Raw genomic sequence first — 13625 nt, 5'->3', positions numbered from 1 at the left:
GACCTTTTAGGGTAAGACATCACCCTCGAAGGCCAAGATGAAGGCACCGGTGGCCACCTGATTATCCCTCGGACCCCGATGGACGCGCCGGACGAAGTGAACACCTCGTCGTTCTAGGTTGGCGCGTAGTTCATCGACGGACTGTAGAAGAACATCCCTGTGGAAGATAATACCCTGGACCATGTTTAAACTTTTATGGGGAGTGATGGTGACGGAAACATCCCCCCCACTTGTCGCAAGTGAGCAACCTCTGTGACTGGGCAGAGGATGCTGTTTTGATGAGAACTGACCCAGAGCGCATTTTGGACAAGCCCTCCACCTCCCCAAACTTGTCCTCTAAATGCTCCACAAAAAACTGAGGCTTGGTTGGCATAAGAGATTCACCATCAACCCACGCACAGACAAGGTACCGGGGTGAATAATCTCCACTGCTGTCTTTAGCCATGCGTTCCTCCCATGGAGTGGCCAGGAGGGAAATGATCTCGGATCGTATTTCTTCCCGTTGAGATTAGACCTCGATCGCTTAGAGACTGCTGGTGGAGGCCCACCAGCGAGAGATGATGTACCACGCTTCATTGTGGGTCATCTGCCCTGATGCCACCCACTCCGACCAGGGGCTCTCCCCACGGGCGCCACCCAGCCGCAGCAAAGACCACCTGGCAGGATGGCCCTTGCCGGGCATCCCGATGCCCCAGAGGGATAGGCATTTACTCCTCGGCATACGTGGGGAGGTAGCAGCTCAGGCATCAGCAGTGCGATCCCTATGTAGTCAGGGGACTACCACCAAGAGAGTACATGACAACCCCACCACAACAGACTGGCTACCGTGCTGGATGTCGGGTGTCGAAATATCCATGTACATAACGAGGGCAAAGATGGAAGTACACAATGGAGGGAATGTATGCTACCCGGAAAACACTGTAGCCGATGTGGCCGGAAGCTCGATGGAAGTCCAACTCCATGACAATATCGGGTGTGCCAGATCTTAGGGCAAGATGGATTTAAGATGCACCATGTAAGGCGTCCTTCCCCAAATGGTACGCACTAACGGAAAATTTTGAAAGGTATTGGTCAAACCCCTCAGGGGACCATCACATGAAAGGCCGAAACAGATGAGACTCCTTTTAGTCGCCTCTTACGACAGGCAGGAATACCGCGGGCCTATTCTTACCCCCGAACCCGCAGGGGTAGGCATAGACTCGACTAATGTCTAAGCTAGAGCCGGAGGGAATTGACATCATGAATACTGCAGGGCTGTCCACAAAACCGTGAGAGTACGACGGGGTGGAGACCTCTTCTGAACAGCACGTTGCAAGGCATCCAAGATATGATCAACAGCGTTCATGTCTCGGGAGTTTGGTAGCCAGTGGAAGTGTTAAAACTCAGAACTGTATTCCTGGAGACACTTTGTAGCAATTCTGGGCATGTGGATTTTGCACTACCCTGTTGGAACTGCCAAAGTACGTCGGAATGCACAATCAACATATATGGATGCAGGTGATCTGACAGGATGCTTACATACGTATCACCAATCAGAGTCGTATCAATGCATACCAGGAGTCCCATAGCACACCAACTGTACACCCCCCATACCATTACGGAGCCTCCACGAGCCTGAACAGTTACCTACTGACATGCAGTGTCCAGGGAATCATGAGGTTGTCTCCGTACCCTGACCCGTCCATACACTCGATACAATTTTAAATGAGACTCGTCCGACTAGGCAACAGTTCAATGTCTGTGTTGACGGGCCCAGGTGAGATGTAAAGGTTTGTGTCATGCAGTAATCAACGGTAACCGAGTGGGCCTTCGGCTCCGAAAGTCCATATCGACGATGTCTCGTTGAATAGTTCACATGCTTACACTTGTTGGTTGCCCAGCACTGAAATCTGCAGTAATTTGCAGACAGGAAGCACTTCTGTCAAGTTGAGCGATTCCCTTCAGTCGTCGTCGGTCCAGTCCTGGCAGGATGGTTTCCCGGCCGCAGCGATATCAGAGATTTGATACTTTATCGGATTCCTGATATTCACGGTACACTCGTGAAATGGTCGTACGGAAAAATCCCCACTTCATAGCCACCTTGGTGATGTTGCGACCAACGTTCGTGCGCCGACCATAATACCACGTTCAAACTCACTCACATCTTGATAACCTGCCGTTGTAGCAGCAGTAACAGATATAACAACTGCGCCAGACACTTATTGTCTTATATAGGCTCTCCCGATAGCAGCGCCTTCTGCGTGTTTATATATCTCTGTATCTGAATACGCTTGCCTATGCCACTTTTTTGGAGCTTTAGCGTATAAGAATACAGTAAGTCCTATTGATAATACAAAATACTAAAGTTAACAAAAGCAGTTAAAAGCGCGGGGGGTGGGCCATGGGAGGGGTAAATTGATGCTTGCTGAAGAAGGATGCGAGAGATACAGAAATATATATTGCTAAGCCAAGAATTATAAAATTAAGATGGTTAACAGTATAATTAAGAGAAAGAAGAGGGTCTGGAATGAAGTACAGTGGGGTGGAATGTCGAAGGATGGGTTGGGGAGGGTGCTGAATAAAATGACAGTTTGGATATGAGTGCACATTTCATTAAATGTTGAAGCAGTAAAAAAAGAGAGTGAAGAGGTGGGAGAAATTTGGGTGGTAGATTGATGGGGGAGGGGCAAGAAACTTCAACGGACCTACCCATAGGCGATTGGTTGAAGGTTCAAAGCGGTGGTGGTGGTGGTTGTGGTGAGGGAGGAGGAGGAGATTACTGTTTAACGTCCCGTCGACAACGAGGTCATTAGAGACGGAGCACAAGCTCGGATTAGGGAAGGAAATCGGCCGTGCCCTTTCTAAGGAACCATCCCGGCATTTGGCTGAAGCGATTTAGGGAAATCACGGAAAACCTAAATCAGGATGGCCGGACCCGGCATTGAACCGTCGTCCTCCCGAATGCGAGTCCAGTGTGCTGTTGTGGTGAGGGGGGGGGGGGGGGGGGGAGCACAAGAGACTGTGACATGTAACGACAAACATATCATTGTGGAACGGGAGGGGGGGAGAGTCTGGGTGGGGAAGGATAGTAATCCTTTAGATTAGGTTGGTATACTGGCGGGTCCCCTCGTGGTATTTAGTGGTCAATTCCGCAATACATAGGAGTGTCAGGATACTTTTGGTTGCATACAGTACTTTTCCTTCCGTAGGCATTGGTACACTACAGATTAGAAAGTTTTTCGGAACTGAAAAGCACAAAGTGAGTGTTAGTTTTGATTAACATGCTGTTAGTAGCGCCTGAAGCTAAGAGAGAAACTGAGCAGCTTTGTGCAGCACGAGCTCTGACGGCGGAATGCACAGAGCTCCTTTGTGCGAGTGAGAGGTCACCCTAGGCGTTCTTAATGCCTTCTGTACAAAACAAGTCCCTAAACAGGAGCTTCTACGCAGAACTGACACTCGGTCCCGAAGCTGTAGAGACCTCGTGAAGTGTTACAAGAAAAGCACTAGTAATTAGCTGACAGCTGCGGTATTGTAGGTAGTCACACTATATTTCTAGAAAGCGAATGCTATAAGCACGCTCAGACTGTAATTATCGCTAAGGAAATGGCACGTCTCGACATCACACAGGAGGACGTAATCAGATAGACGTGTGCATATCAAGATACAGAATACATCTGACTGCGACCTCATGGGTCCGCCTAAGCTACGTTAAAATGTCGCGATTGCGAGAATCGGCGATCATAACCATCTGTATTGTGAGGTACGACGACCACCTAATATTAAAATATCGCAGGTAAATATCACTACTGTACTAGTGTAACAGAGGGAGATTTGAATTTTACAGCTTTAGAACGGGGGACACGTGCGATTAAAACTGATGCCAGCGCCAGCGAGTCGTGTGTGATTGTTCTGACGGTCTTTCCTGAAAATTTCTTCGAGTAGTTTGATAGAGATCCACACATGAGCCCGTCGTCTCTGATCTCTTAGGAACTAAAGGACTCAATATTTTCAAATGAATTAACATACTAAAGGGAAACATACTCCCACAGCCTCAATGACTACATGAGATGTTAGGAAAAGCGGGATTATATTTTTGCTTAGGAATTGTGACAGCAAACAGATTGCTGCTTATCTGAGCAGTCGCGCTTATACATGGAGACAAATATGGAGAGTATTAACAGACAAAATTACGATGCGTTACACACTACGCTTTAGAGAGTGTGCATTCTAAGTGAAGTCAGGCAGTCTATTACTTCCTCCTGTATACACATATCATGACGAAGAAATCAGAAAAATTAGAGCTCACAATGTCGCGTATCGATAGCCGTTCTTGCCCATGCACCTTTCGCGAATGGGACAGTAAAGGGAGTAAAGGACAGTGGTACAAGAAGTACCTTCCACCACATACCTTCAGGTGACTTGTGGAGTGGTAGATGTTTATGAAGCTATTATTAAGTACAAACGAAACACGCCCCACAATTTATTACTGATATTTCCTTAAGTCTAGCTGCAATGCATTTAACGTACTTGCCCTCAGAAACTAGTTTATGCTGATATATCGAAGATACACCTTCATTTGAAAGTTTTAATCTGCATAAATTTCCACAACAGTGTATCCAGAACTTGTCCTTTTCGAATAAACGTGTAAAGAAAAAGATGAAAATCTCTTGCTCTCCGCCCGACTTTTGAAGAAAAACGGAACAGTATCGTAGTAAACATACTCACGGCTTCAGCATCCTCTCCCTGTTACTCTTTTTTTCTCCTGCCCATACATTTTTCTATCCGGAATAAGCTCTTCCCTGTTTATTTTTTATCAGAGCCGTACAACTTGCATTAGCCTATTTGCGACCCCGTCACGTAATTTATAAAAGCCCATCACCTACTAAGTAAAGCAGACATGATTGCTATTCTCTGTGAATCGCGTAATGTGTCCGAGTATTGAAAGTTTGTGTATCTTTTATACGGAGCAAAATAACAGAAACATTATACAATATAAAACCGAGTTAAAGATCCATACACAACTTCTAATCGCTGCAATTAGAACAAATACTTGAACAACTTGGATATTCTCTAACGTGACCAACCGATAAATTCCATTTGTAAGTGCGGAGCTTCGCCAAACCTTAAGGTTACGGACAGAAAGTGTAGAAGCCGTCTAGATTCGTTGCAGTTACGTGGAAAAGTCTTGTCCAAACACGACCGACATTGCTTTCAGTATAATACCTCTGGTAGCGCTCGAGAAAAGTTGTTTCGCTGAACTGCTTATACTGTTGTCCCACTGAGTTATTTGTAGATTACGCTTAATTAACAACCACTAATTTTAATAGTAGGAGCTCTAGATGTTGCCTGCAATCGACTTACAGGTAATGAAGACATACACATAACCTAGTTGTGATCATTGTACTTGGAGTCTTCAGTTTAAAAAAATGCTACTGAAAACTAAAGGGCAAAGTTTCAATCAATTAAGAGCGTCGTCTTGAACAAACGTTTCGACAATTTTGCTACATTTTAAGTGAGAGTGAAAATGGTGGCGAAATTGCTTGAAGGTAGGTTTTTAAATTAATATACAGAACGTAGGTACGTTTGAACATTTTATTTCGGTTGTTCCAATGTGATACATGTACCTTTGTGAACTTACCATGTCTGAGAACGCATGCTGTTATAGCGTGATTACCTGTAAATACATAAATGCAATAAATGCTCAAAATAATGTCCGTCAACCTCAATGCATTTCGCAATACTTGTAACGATATTCCTCTCAACAGCGAATAGTTCGCCTTCCGTAAAGATCGCACATGCATTGACAATGCGCTGACGCATGTTGTCAGGCGTTGTCGGTGGACCATTATAGCAAATATCCTTCAACTTTCTCCACAGAAAGGAATCCGGGGACGTCAGATCCGGTAAACGTGCGGGCCATGGTATGGTGCTTTGACAACCAATCCACCTGTCATTAAATATGCTATTCACTACCGCTTCAACTGCACGCCAGCTATGTGTCGGACATCCATCATGGTGGAAGTACATCACCATTCTGTCATGCAGTGAAACATCTTGCAGTAACGTCAGTATAACATTACGTAGGAAATCAGCGTACATTGCACCATTTAGATTACCATCGATAAAATGGGGGCCAATTATCCTTCCTCCTATAATGCCGCACCATACATTAACCCGCCAAGGTCGCAGATGTTCACTTATCGCAGCCAGAGTGGATTTTCTGTTGTCCAATAGTGCGTATTATGCCGGTTTACGTTACCGCTGTTGGTGAATGACGCTTCGTCGCTAAATAGAACGCGTGCAAAAAGTCAGTCATCGTCCCGTAATCTCTCTTGTGCCCAGTGGCAGAACTGTACACGACGTTCAAAGTCGACGGCATGAAATTCCTAGTGCATAGAAATATGGTACGGTTGCAATAGATGTTGATGTAGCATTCTCAACACCGACGTTTTGGAGATTCGCGATCGTCACGCAATTTGTCTCCTACTGATGTGCGGATCAGCCTCGAAATAACATAACTACGCGGCGAACGGTCCGGACACTTGGATAATGTCGTCCAAGATACCGAGCAGCATACATAGCACACGTCCGTTGGGCATTTTGATCACAACAGCCATACATCAACCCGATATCGACTTTTTCCGCAATTGGTAAACGGTCCATGTTAACACGGGTAATGTATCACGAAGCAAATACCGTTACGGAATGTTACGTGATACCATGTACTTATACGTTTGTGACTATTACAGCGCCGTCTATCATGAAGCGAAAAGAGTGGTCCAACTAAAACATTCCTATTCCTTTACGTACTACACGAATATGTAATAAAAATGGGGGTTCCTATTTAAAAAAAAAAAAAAAAAAACGCAGCTGATATCAGTTTGACCTATGGCAGCGCCATCTACCGGGTCAACCATAGCGCCATCTGGTTTCCCCCTTCAAGCTAGACGAATTTCGTTCCTTGTAGTTTTTTCGTTTGATACTTACTTTGTGAGATATTTGGCCTGGTCGCTATCAATGGACCACCCTGTATAGCTAGTCACGTATCCAACTGTCACCAACCACCAGAACCGATTACAGCACATCGTGAGACAGTATTCTGCCTTCTTCACTTAAATCAATAAATATCCGTAAATAAAGAAGACGTTAATATCAGCCACGACTGCAAATGGTGAGCGGCCACTTAGAAATACAATAAGTATGACATTACCAATAACCTGTGAAAAACTTGTTTAGGACCAGGTTATGGCTCATTCGCATGCTAATTTTCAGTACTGTGCATCACTACTAAATTTACTTGATTAACAGCTATATTTCGTCCTCAGAATTAACCAATTAAACAGGGAAATCTGTTCTGAATATGGTAGGCATCTTTCCAGGAGTGTCTAATGAAACGCATAACAGCGGCAGTCCTTGACGTAACGGTACATAAGTTTGAGGTTCCCAGAACTACGTCATCTCCCTCATTCCTCCGGAATGTATTCGCAGCGAGTTCCAAGGGTCATTCATTTTCATACCAACAACAGCCTTGCATCTGAGTTGTACTCCATATCTTCCCAGTAAGTATGATTTCAGTTTTCCTCAAGTCTTTTTAGCTGCGCCTTCAAAGCGAATCTAATAATGTTCAGCTCCCTGTGTGGTCTCAAAAAGTCCTCCGTACAGATAGGACCGAACTATTGCGCTCACCGTATGCTAGATACAGACGCTCGCTAAGAGATGTTGATACATCAAATTATGTCACTATGTTATCCGGAAATTTATCTGAGATAGCTGAAATGAAAACTGATCTGTACTAGTGCAGCGTGAAATTTTGTGGACAGAATATTCATTCCTTATCAGTGAGACATTCATTTGTAATTACCGGTTTCGATGAAACAGGTCTTCAAATCAGACCTTTCTCCCCAGTACTAGTACGACTACTAATCAAACGTGTTTTATCTGACGACGTGTCAAATGTAACTGTTCCACGTCTATCTAACTGGCAACCAGATTTGCAGTCGTTGGGCAATATAGTTTACACAAAAACTTGAGTTCCTCGTTCGAGCACACAGTCAGTTTGGAGTCATAGAGAGCTACTCGCTACACACTAACAGTAACCCTAAAAGGTAGCATGGCACAGTAAATTTTACCGTTTTTTTGAGAATAACACACATGGTGTGAAAAGCAGGGAAGTGTCAAGAAAGAATAAGAAATGAATCATATGTGGGAAGTAATTTTGAGAAAGTTATTAAGGAGTAATATTGTGCGTGAAAGTATAATGGTTTACAGCAGCAATCAACGGAACATATCTTGTATGACGCTCTAAATTAAATTCAGTGACTTTAACGTTATGCGTGCAAATCAAGAAGAACGGTAAACTGGTTCCTGCAAAAAATAATTTCGGAATTGACGAAATGATATCGCCCCTAGTGAAAATTGTGTGTAGTATTAATGAAGAGTACGAGTGCGAACTCGAATGGTTGGGGATCAAATTTTATCCCTGTCAAAATGTGACTTGCTCTAAATCATGGGCCATTCTCCTACAATCGACGGTTTGGATTTAGGTGACAGGGATTAGGTGACCAATGGGAAGTGACTGGTCACAATTTAAACTGCCAATGTTGACCTAAAATGTGTGCTCCACCCTCCCAATAAATAACTTCCGGTTGCCATAATTACATCTTTAACTGATAATCTCCTCGAGAAAAGGACAAAGGAGGGCAGCGAAAGCTAACATGAAGCATGCCATATGACACACTTGGTCAATAAATATCTACGGTTGGTGAAAGGAATGAAATACCTGCTTAGCGTGGAAAATGATTTAAGCCACACAAAGACGAACTGATAAAGCGTAGAAGAAAAGAGAATAACGGGGTGCTCGCGGGGGCCCTACACGATATTAGGCAGGTGCACCAGTTTCTTTGGGTCTTCAGTGTATTTGTCTAGCATGCGGCACAAATTTTCTCCATTATTTTTTGTTTTAATTTTCGTCGAGTGTAGAAGTAGAGCATGAATCCGGCAGAACACTCAAGAACCTGCTCAATTTTAAATTCTTGGTGAAACATTCCATGAAACAGAATACACTTCACAAAAATCCTAAACGGGAAATAAATACTATTAAAATACGTAGTCAGGGCGAGTTTTTCAGACAGAGCATGTATCACCGTAAAGGGCGAGCCTACAAGAACTACAAAGAAGTTTCTCGACTCCGTAACAAACGAACAATTCGAAAACGTTGGTTACAGTAGTCAACGGTTTACTATCCCTGTCTGAAACATTTTTTCTTGGCTCGTGCACTGCACATTTTGTTTTGCCCGTCAGTGTTGATGCCCGCTATCAAGAAAGCCATCTCTTTTCCGGCTGTGCTTGTCGAGAAAACGCGAGAGACGCTAAGAACTGAAAGGTGTGGTGACATTCGTGAAGAGAAAGGAGCCTTAAATCAAGCCGAGACTCCGTGTAGGAGTGAGTACACGCACACAGACGCTCTCGCGCGCCCCGCAGCGTACGACTGCACAGAGCGGGCTGTCAAGGCGGGGCGCGCTGCGCCGCGGTGCAGCGGTTCCGGGCCGACGCGGCGCCGTCCGTCTCCCGGCCCGCTGGTGACGAGACAAAGCGACGGCTCGAGTAATTGCCGCCGGCCTGTGCCCCCGCCCCGACACGGCCGCCCTGATTGCCCAACAAAGGCAGAGGCGAACACGCCCCTTGTGGAAACACCGCGGCGGTGGCCGCCGTTCATAAGGCGCGCGTCGCGCGTGGGCCGATAGCAGCCGTCCCAAACGGGCCATCTCCACGGCGCACAGTGCTAAGCACCTGTGCAACGTGAGGGCTCTACATCTACATACACACTCCGCAATCCACCATACGGTGCGTGACGGAGGGTACCTCGTACCACAATTAGCATCTTCTCTCCGTGTTCCATTCCCATACAGAACGAGGGAAAAATGACTGCCTATATGCCTCTGTACGAGCCCTCATCTCTCTTATCTTTGTGGTCTTTCCGCGAAGTATAAGTTGGCAGCAGTAAAATGCACTGCAGTCAGCCTCAAATGCTGGTACTCTTAATTTCCTCAGTAGCGATTCACCAAAATAACGCCTCCTTTCCTCTAGAGACTCCCACCCGAGTTCCTGAAGCATTTCCGTAACACTCGCGTGATGATCAAACCTACCAGTAACAAATCTATCAGCCCGCCTCTGAATTGCTTCTATGTCCTCCCTCATTCCGACCTGATACAGATCTCAAACGCTCTAGCAGTACTCAAGAATAGGTCGTATTAGTATTTTATAAGCGGTCTCCTTTACAGATGAATCACATCTTCCCAAAATTCTACCAATGAACCGAAGACGACTGTCCGCCTTCCCCACAACTGCCATTACATGCTTGTCCCACTTCATATCGCTCTGAAATGTTACGCCCAAATATTTAATCGAGGTGACTGTGTCAAGCGCTACACTACTAATGGAGTATTCAAACATTACGGGATTCTTTTTCCTATTCATCTGCATTAATTTACATTTATCTATATTTAGAGTTAGCTGTCATTCTTTCCACCAATCACAAATCCTGTCCAAGTCATCTTGTATCCTCCTACAGTCACTCGACGACGACACCTTCCCGTACACCACAGCATCATCAGCAAACAGCCACACATTGATATCCACCCTATCCAAAAGATTATTTATGTAGATAGAAAACAACAGCGGACCTACCACACTTCCCTGCGGCACTCCAGATGATACCCTCACCTCCGATGAACACTCACCATCGAGGATAACGTACTGGGTTCTCGTACTTAAGAAGTCTTCGTGCCACTCACATACTTGGGAACCAATCCGATATGCTCGTAACTTAGTTAGGAGTCTGCAGTGGGGCACCGAGTCAAACGCTTTCCGGGAGTCCATCGTCTGATAGCCTTCATCCATGGTGCGAACGATATCATGTGAAGAAAGGGCGACTTGCGTTTCGCAGGAGCGATGCTTTCTAAAGCCGTGCTGATGCATGGACAGCAACTTCTCCAGCGGAGAATGGGACAAATAAATTGCCCAACAAAAAATGTGAAGCGATCTGAAGTGGAGGTGTAAACGAAATGTTTCGTGAACGGAGAGTGTGTGTGATGTTACATCAGTGGTTTCCCAAATCTTCTTTACAAACGTCGTGGTACACTACTGGCCATTAAAATTGCTACACCACGAAGATGGCATGCTACAGACGCGAAATTTAACCGATAGGAAGAAGATGCTATGATAGCTTTTCAGAGCATTCACACAAGCTTGGCGCCGGTGGCGACACCTACAACGTGCTGAGATGAGGAAAGTTTCCAACCGACTACTCATACACAAACAGCAGTTGACCGGCGTTGTCTGGTGAAACGTTGTTGTGATGGCTCGTGTAAGGAGGAGAAATGCGTACCATAATATTTTCGACTTTGATAAAGGTCGGATTGTAGCTTATCGCGATTGGCGTTTATCGTATCGCGACATTGCTGCTCGCGTTGGTCAAGATCCAATGACTGTTAGCAGAATATGGAATCGTTGCCTTCAGGAGGGTAATACGGAACGCCGTGCTGGATCCCAAAGGCCTCGTATCACTAGCAGTCGAGATGACAGGCATCTTATCCGCATGGCTGTAACGGATCGTGCAGCCACGTCTCGACCCCTGAGTCAACAGATGGGGACGTTTGCAAGACAACAACCATCTGCACGAACAGATCGATGACATTTGCAGCAGCATGGACTATCAGCTCGGAGACCGTGGCTGCGGTTACCCTTGACGCTGCATCACAGACAGGAGCGCCTGCGATGGTGTACTCAACGACGAACCTGGGTGCACGAATGGCAAAACGTCATTTTTTCGGATGAATCGAGGTTCTGTTCACAGCATCATGATGGTCGCATCCGTGTTTGGCGTCATCGTGGTGAACGCACATTGGAAGCGTGTATTCGTAATCGCCATACTGGCGTATCACCCAGCGTGATGGTATGGGGTGCCATTGGTTACTGTCACCTCTTGTTCGCATTGACGGCACTTTGAACAGTGGACGTTACATTTCAGATGTGTTACTACCCGTGGCTCTACCCTTCCTTCGATCCCTGCGAAACCCTACATTTCAGAAGGATAATGCACGACCGCATGTTGCAGGTCCTGTACGGGCCTTTCTGGTTACAGACAATGTTCGACTGCTGCTCTGGCCAACACATTCTCCAGATCTCTCACCAATTAAAAACGTCTGGTCAATAGTGGTAGAGTAACTGGCTCGTCACAATACGCCAGTCACTACTCTTGATGAACTGTGGTATCGTGTTGAAGCTGCATGGGCAGCTGTACCTGTACACGCCATCCAAGCTCTGTTTGACTCAATGCTCAGGCGTATCAAGGCCCTTATTACGGCCAGATATGGTTGTTCTGGTTACTGATTTCTCAGGATCTATGCACCCAAATTGCGTGAAAATGTAATCGCACGTCAGTTCCAGTATAATATATTTGTCCAATCAATACCCATTTATCATTTGCATTTCTTCTTGGTGTAGCAATTTTAATGGCCAGTATTGTATTTATTTGCACTTTTATTCTCCCTGTATAACCTATACGATTCTCGTAGAGATCAGCGTACGTTTCCACATTGGTGTATATTTATGAGGCTCATGAGACAGTAAAATCAACGAAGATTTAACGGTAAGCTACAAATTGTGACTGATACGCCCACCTTTGGACACAGAGAAGGTAATGCAGGCTTCGAAAAGCGCGCTGTCGTTTTTGTGGCACTTTCAACAGCCGGCGACTGCATTTAGAGGGGAAAAAGAGAAGTGTTAGAGGAGCGCGTTTCATTGGATTGCCGTTGGCGAATGTCTTTCCACCGCAATCCGTCGCGTGAATTACGGCTACATCGCAAAGCGATAAATCTATAACCGTGCCACTCGCCGCAGATAATACCAGGTATTTCGGGACAGCCGATTCGTCCCGGAAGAGCTTTCCGGCTAATGCCTTCAGAGGGAGAGGGAAGTAGAATATCTGCGGGATTAACGCAGGGAGGCAATCGTTTGTAAATACCAGGTGCCGTCTGCGGCCACTGATATTCAAATGAGGTAGCTAAATAAATATATCAGCATCTGAAGCTCAGGAAGGGATCTTGTGAAGCTGGAAATATTGAAGGCAATAAATAAAATTCAAAGGATGATCACAAGCAGCTCAATCGCTGGTATTTGTAATGTGTGTAACAGTGCCGTTCGGACGAACAGGTGCTTTTAATTACTTTCTTTGTGTTTGTTGTAACACCGCCGAACGTAAGTGCGATTAAACCACATCTAAAGCCAGGGAGTAATGAATGAATCTTAAAATGTAAAATTTGTTGTCTGCACCGCCCAAATCACGTTCCTGAGCGCAGTATTCTGTTAGCATAGCGCGTAAGGGGAAGGTGGTAAAAACATACACTATGGGGAACATATTACGCCAAACAATGGGTTCCTGGTGTGGATTGAGATGTTGAAAACTTGTTTCGCAGGCGTAGAAGGATTTTCGTAGAACCCTGTAGCACAATTTGTTCGTGGGAGTGCCAATTTTAGTTTCTCCTGAAGCCTATGGAACTGCAGATGAGAACAGTAATAAATTATCCCAACCCTGATTTGTTACGCACATGAAGAGGCAAACCTTATATGCTACCAGGCGTCGAATC

Source organism: Schistocerca piceifrons, chromosome 4 (assembly GCF_021461385.2).
Source record: "Schistocerca piceifrons isolate TAMUIC-IGC-003096 chromosome 4, iqSchPice1.1, whole genome shotgun sequence".
Classification (NCBI taxonomy): Eukaryota; Metazoa; Arthropoda; class Insecta; order Orthoptera; family Acrididae; genus Schistocerca; species Schistocerca piceifrons.
Note: the sequence above shows the minus strand (reverse complement) of the source record.